This window comes from Ranitomeya imitator, chromosome 1 (genome assembly GCF_032444005.1).
Source record: "Ranitomeya imitator isolate aRanImi1 chromosome 1, aRanImi1.pri, whole genome shotgun sequence".
NCBI classification, from domain to species: Eukaryota; Metazoa; Chordata; class Amphibia; order Anura; family Dendrobatidae; genus Ranitomeya; species Ranitomeya imitator.
In genome coordinates this window covers 1,034,533,174-1,034,539,173 of record NC_091282.1, presented here as the reverse complement: position 1 = coordinate 1,034,539,173, position 6,000 = coordinate 1,034,533,174, and the positions used below count along the sequence as shown (strand labels likewise).

General features: G+C 45.0%; 1 protein-coding gene across 2 annotated transcripts in view; it reads left to right on the top strand.

Moving 5' to 3' along the window:
- The first annotated feature begins 369 nt into the window (after window positions 1-369).
- The window catches only part of NR3C2 (nuclear receptor subfamily 3 group C member 2), a 423,462-nt gene continuing 417,831 nt past the window's right edge, over window positions 370-6,000 (top strand). The window contains exon 1 of one of the 2 annotated variants that reach the window (XM_069744049.1): window positions 370-830. The gene's annotated coding sequence lies outside the window, so the exon portion shown is untranslated. The remainder of the gene's footprint in view (window positions 831-6,000) is intronic. The other variant, XM_069744048.1, reaches the window with a different exon arrangement.

The following is a 6,000-nucleotide window of genomic DNA, read 5'->3' as shown; positions in this document are numbered from 1 at the left end:
CCGCTTCTTCTCCTGTTGCCTGGGTGTATGTTGGCGCCATTTGCCTCCCCTATGGCGGAGCCTGGCTTATGATGAACACTCAGCAGCAGCTATCTGTAGTTAGGCTGAGACTTTACTCCTTGTGCCGGTCATGGAGGGGCTCTCGACCTGGTGACTCTGCCTGTACTGAGCGTCCACCCCCGTGCCCGGTCCGGTCGGTGTGCCCCGGGTGGGTGGACGCTTATCGCTGCCCTCCGGGGCGCTGTGGTGACGGCGCCGTGTACAGTACAGAGCGAACACCCAGCCACCTTCTCAGACACAAGCCAGACGCCGTCCCACGTGACCGCCGAGTCATGTGACGTGTGACGTCACGCTGACATCCCAGCTCCTGTCTCTGCATGGGAACTAGACAGCGCGGTGCTCAGTCTGCCTGCTGTCACTCAGCCGCCGCCGCTGCCGCTTCCCAGAGTGCTGCTGTCCGGGCTGCACCGTGCCCGCCTGTCCGCGCTCACACTGCCCTGGACGCGGCCGCCCGGAGCCCACCGCCGTGCCCACGACCTCTAGCGTGGCTGTAACCCTCTCCAGCAGCTGCCAGACACGAGCCGCCGGGGAACGGGGGAATGTGACAGGCTGGAGGGTTCACAGGACGGGGCGGACAGACGGGAAGGAGGAAAAGTTTCCCAAGTGTGTGCGGTGCCCGCTGGAGTGCGCAGGGAGCCGTGTATGTGGGGTGACCTTGCCCCAGACTCCCGGGCTCCCCGGTCTGTGGCACTGGCTGGAGGGTGTGACTGGACGTGTCACCTTCTTCTGACAGGAGGGAGAAGCTGCCCGACTACCATGTCATAGGCAAGGTGAGTGAGCACAGTGCTCGGGGAGGAGGGGGCCAGACATTATTGGGAGCCCAGGGTGCGTGCCCTCCTGATTGCACCATGCTCCTCTCCCTCTTAGCCCCCACGCTTAGGTGTCTGGCTTCAGTATATCACCTGATTCTGGAGATCATGGACACGTTTTAGGATTTCCGCCCCCCTCACCCTTCCCATAGCCCACTAATAATGCTATTTGCCCCCTCTCCTAAAGGAAATAACTCCTCCTATGTGATATTTATCTCAGCTTTGGAAATAGCCTACAGGCTTCATACAGAACTTATTTTTTAGAGACTGGTCACCGCCCAATTACTTACAGTATTAATCTAAATACCAGTGACTCCAGCCCCTTCCACGTGCCATCAATGTAACTTTCCATGAGTGCCCCATTGAGACATTGTATCATCCTGATTAACGATATTTGTCATTTTAGCAACTATCTAAGGCGAGATTGTAAACTGATTAAGACGGACGCGGACGGCATTTCTTGGCCATTGGGAGTCTGTCTGTCAATAAATGGATGTGATGTGTTGAATATTTGGGCTGGCAACTAAAAAATGGGTGGAAAATCTCACATCTGGTCTTAAAGTATTTATGTGGAGTCGTGTGTCTGTGTCTTCATCCATCATCTTCGGTGGACAATGCTGTACATGTAATATTGATGGGGGTGTCATCTGACTTGCACTGTATTTTAGGTGCTCATATTCAGGCTATGATCCGTCAAGGTGCCCCCTATCTTGGCAAGAAATGATTGCTCATCAAGGTGAACGAGCCACAAGTTGGGCTTAAGCGACGATGTTCAGATGCCACAGTTTTATATTTTGTGATAGTTATGGGTCGTGAATACATGGAAATTTCCAGGACTCTACATACGTGAATGTCATGCATTATTGCAAACAAGTAGAGAGTGGGTTTGAACTTGATACAGAATGATGCTGTGCCAGGTAATGCTGAATAAACCACACAGGGCACCAGGCTGCATGCCAAATAGCTGCAGGCCTATGTGGCTCACTGTGGTGCAGGTGGAGCTCGCAGCACAGTCTCCTAGAGACTCAGTGTTTTCATTTAAATCATCTTTGCCCTTTTCGACTCCTTGTTATACCTGCTAGGTCAGTCGCGGATTTCCAAATAACCTTCCAATAACCTGATCTGCCTGAGACAGAATGATGCACTGACATGGAATTACTTTTAGGGTGTGACAGGAGTGGTAAAAGTATTGCTGATTATTGGATGGAATGTGGATTGGGGTCCTGGAGAGCAAGCAGGAGTGCTACTTTTCTGTATTTAGCTGCAGTTTGTTGATTTGGATATATACTTGACTTATTTTCTATTAAAAGTATACAAATACAATAGTTTAAATACATAAATCTGTACAAGTAGTTAGATTTTGATTGGATGCCACATATGTTATCAGATACATTTTACATAAGATAGTATATATTATAGATTTATAAAAAGAGACTACCGATGGATGGCTAGATTCTTCTTATTTATTTATATTATTACATAACGTTGCACTCTTATGTTGGAGGCAGACTGATCTATCTCTTGATACATTTTATATTATCAGAGGTCATAGCTATCACACCTGTAACATCTATCGCCTCTGATGAATGCATTCTAACATGGGGACTTTATTGTTTTTTTACATTTCTCAGCTCCTGGTTGTTGCACAGGGCTCTGACTTGACTGCTCGATGAATTACGCACTTTTCACATTTAAAAGTGACCAGGACTGAGTTTTGGGTTCAGCCTGGCACGTAAAGGGTTGTCTTTTGTGTCGCAGCAACTTAATATCAGTCATGCCACCCTCCTTGTAACTGACAGGTCAGTGGAACCAGTGAGATGGCTGAGAGCACTGAAGGAGTGTCAGCTAGAGAGGAGCGGGGCAGGGTCCAACTAGCACTTGCCATGTGACAGACGTAGTGCTTAACCATTTATGTGCAGTGTTTGGTTTGAGTTGTCGAGCAGAAGAAGAGCACTATTGTGTTATATAATTCAGGGTTTTTTTTGTGAGCAGCATGTGCAATATTATGATGCATGGAGCAGCCTGCCATACCCAAACCCTGGTGATGCTTCCACCTCTGGGTATACAATGGCAGACTAATGCCAAGTCTGGTGTTTACAAACTAGTGCTAATCTCCCTTCACTACTGTACCTACTGCACCTGGAGGATATAGGAAAGTGGATAAATAGATAGGAGGGGGAGGGAAGCGGGTAAATGCCAAGTAGGAATTAATGCAGGTAGGGAGCAGGTGCAAATGTCAGACTTCATAAGCGAACCAGTCGCTGCTAGGCTAAAGTATTGGACTACATTGCCTATATGCTGCTTTTATACTGAGAATGGAACAGCAATGATTAAAAAGTGACCTAGATATCTTATAGATTATATAAAGTACATGCTTTATTTTAAGGCTGATTTTTCAGCATAAATTAATGTAAAATGTCTTTGTGGCTCGGATGTGCATAGACTTTGAAAGTCCCAGAGCAGTCGAAAAAATGTGCTGTGGTTGTAGGATATCTCCCTGGGGTGCGTTGGGGCTCACAATGGGGCACCACGACCATGAAAAACTGGAGTCATAAGAAGGTTAAATAAATCTTACAGTTTGGAAGTGTCAACATTTAGTGGCAGTTTCTTATCCAACTTGGTAAACAGAACAATATTAATTAGCATGGCTCATTAATCTTTTTCACATCTCCTCAGTGCAGTGCAGCTCTGTAATGCTGAGATCACACTGTTCTACTATGCTATGTGAAAAGGTTAAATACTTTCATGCAGTAGCACTAAATACATTTAGGATTTCGTGTTTTACATGTTTTTTTTTTGCAAGAACTGCAAGCTCTTGCATAATATACAGTCTCGGCACACTTGAATTTTGTGCTGGTGCATCGGGTTGATCATCCTTCCATACATTCTGACATTCATTTTTCCTTTATTCTGCCACAAAAGTTAATCATATTAAGCTTTCTCAGATCCTGCCAGTATAGCATGTGTTAACTGTCTGATTTAGGGGCTGAAGAGTTTGCATAACTCTTCCTAGCAGCCATCAGGTTTACATAGATATCTGTAAGTTTCTTTCCTACGCCAGTACAATACTTGTGACTTTGCTGTTGACCATCAGTATGAAGTCTTACAGAGTGACCAGTCTGTTTTTAGTAAATGCTTATATTCCCCATAATACAGCATTTTTTTCCATAACTCCGCACTGAAAACTATTCCTCTTTTATTCCTGCTAGAAATTTATGAATACATTGACAGCTGGGTGTTACTAATTGGGGGAGGGGTGTGCTCTGTACATTCGGACACTGTCTAGTCTGTGAAGGGACACACCCCCTTGGTCAAGGGGAATGGTAACACTAGTTGTCTAGTTATGCATTTCCAGAAGGCAAAACAGGAACAAAACAGCACAGAGCCTAATGAGACACGATGCTCCAGAATTGCATTTACAAGCTTTTACTAAAACAGATATGTCAGAAGCAAATACTTGGTCCGGCAGTGTTTCGTGGCTGTTGGACGGGAGTGCTATGAACTACCTCCTGACTCATGGCATCCCTAATGTCTTTTTTGATTAGTAGGCTCATCGCTGCAGTGTGAGGCACACATGATATCATGCTGGAACTACAAATCAGAAGAGGCATCAGGGATTCCGACAGGTAGAAGGCAGCTCACATGTTCCCATTCAGCAGCCAAGCACCACCAATGTGGCTGATGGACAGCGGTCCTGGAAATGAATCATTCAGCTCTAGTCATATATCCTAGTCAAAATGTAGCAGACAAAAATAATCTCTGGCGTGTGGCAAGATGCTGCCGCAATCACTAGGTGACAGGTAACAGTTGTGTTATGAAAGTGAATCTACCTGCCCATACACTCATCCCAAAGGCTCACTAGTGTTTAAAGCCTGCCTGTCCAATAACGGAATGGAAAACTCTATAGGTTTAGTCTGTGTCATTCTTCACACTATATGCTATATATTTAGTATGTTTTTCCACCAATTCAAAGTTCAGCTAAATACACTAATGTATGAAGTTTGAATGAGCCCATCTGTATATCCCCATCATAAAGGTTTTAAATGTGGGTGTTTGGTCCACTTGTGACTTTAGCCGAGAAGCCCTTTGTACATAGCCTGTGATAGAGACTGATGGCTGACAAATGTCAGGAACTAAAGCTCACCATGCACACTAGATAGCTGTCGGCTTGGCTACTTTCACATTTCCGTTGGTAGTCGCCCGTCACATAGCGTCGGTGCGACGTACCGACGGAATATTGTTCTTTCACATTTCCGTCTGTATTCTGGCTGAGGGAAGAGAGTGAGAGCGAGATTTCCTGCTGGGCGTGCGCAGTCTGAAACACTGGATGCGACGTACAGAAAAACGTTTCCTTGAACGTTTTTTGCAAAAGACGGCCCGTCACATTCCATAGGATCCAGTGCACGACGGACGAAATGTGTGTCCATTTGTCGTGATACGTCGCTAATACAAGTCTATGGGAAAATACAGGATCCTGCAATTTCCAAAATCGACGTATTGCAACGGCAGAGGAAAGACGGAAATGTGAAAGTAGCCTAAGATAACTGGCCCTCCTGGCTTGGCCGAGGACTCCTCTGGTCTTTTTGAAAGCCGCTGGCAGAATCCTCTGTCTGCCTATATCCCCAACGAACAAAAGGATCAGGTGATTGAACTCGAATTACGTCATTCAACACTAAATATGGTCTTGTTAAAATCGGCAGGTTCGGCTTTTTTTTATCTAGATTGTACAGGAGCCTTTACTGTGTTCTGTGAGACTGTGTGCAGAGACATGGCGCCCTTCAGAGAAAAATTAGAGCTATAGACAAGAATAATCCTTTAATTAAGTGTTTAAACTATTAGGCATTTTGTGTTAAAGTGACAGAGGTAAGATATAAAGAAATGCCATATGTGCACATAATGACATCCTCATGATTAAAAAGCTGAAAGTAATGACTTGCGCCATTAACAAAAGACTCTGACATGATGTGGAGAACTGTTAACTTCTTAGATGCCTTCAGGTCTGCTGCTGTGTATAGAGTTAATGACAGTGTTTTTTAAATTTTCAATGGATATAAAATAAGGTTGCAATGTAACATGCCGGTAAAAATGATTTTTTTTTCCTTAGCATTTTTTTTACATGTTAATTTAGGCT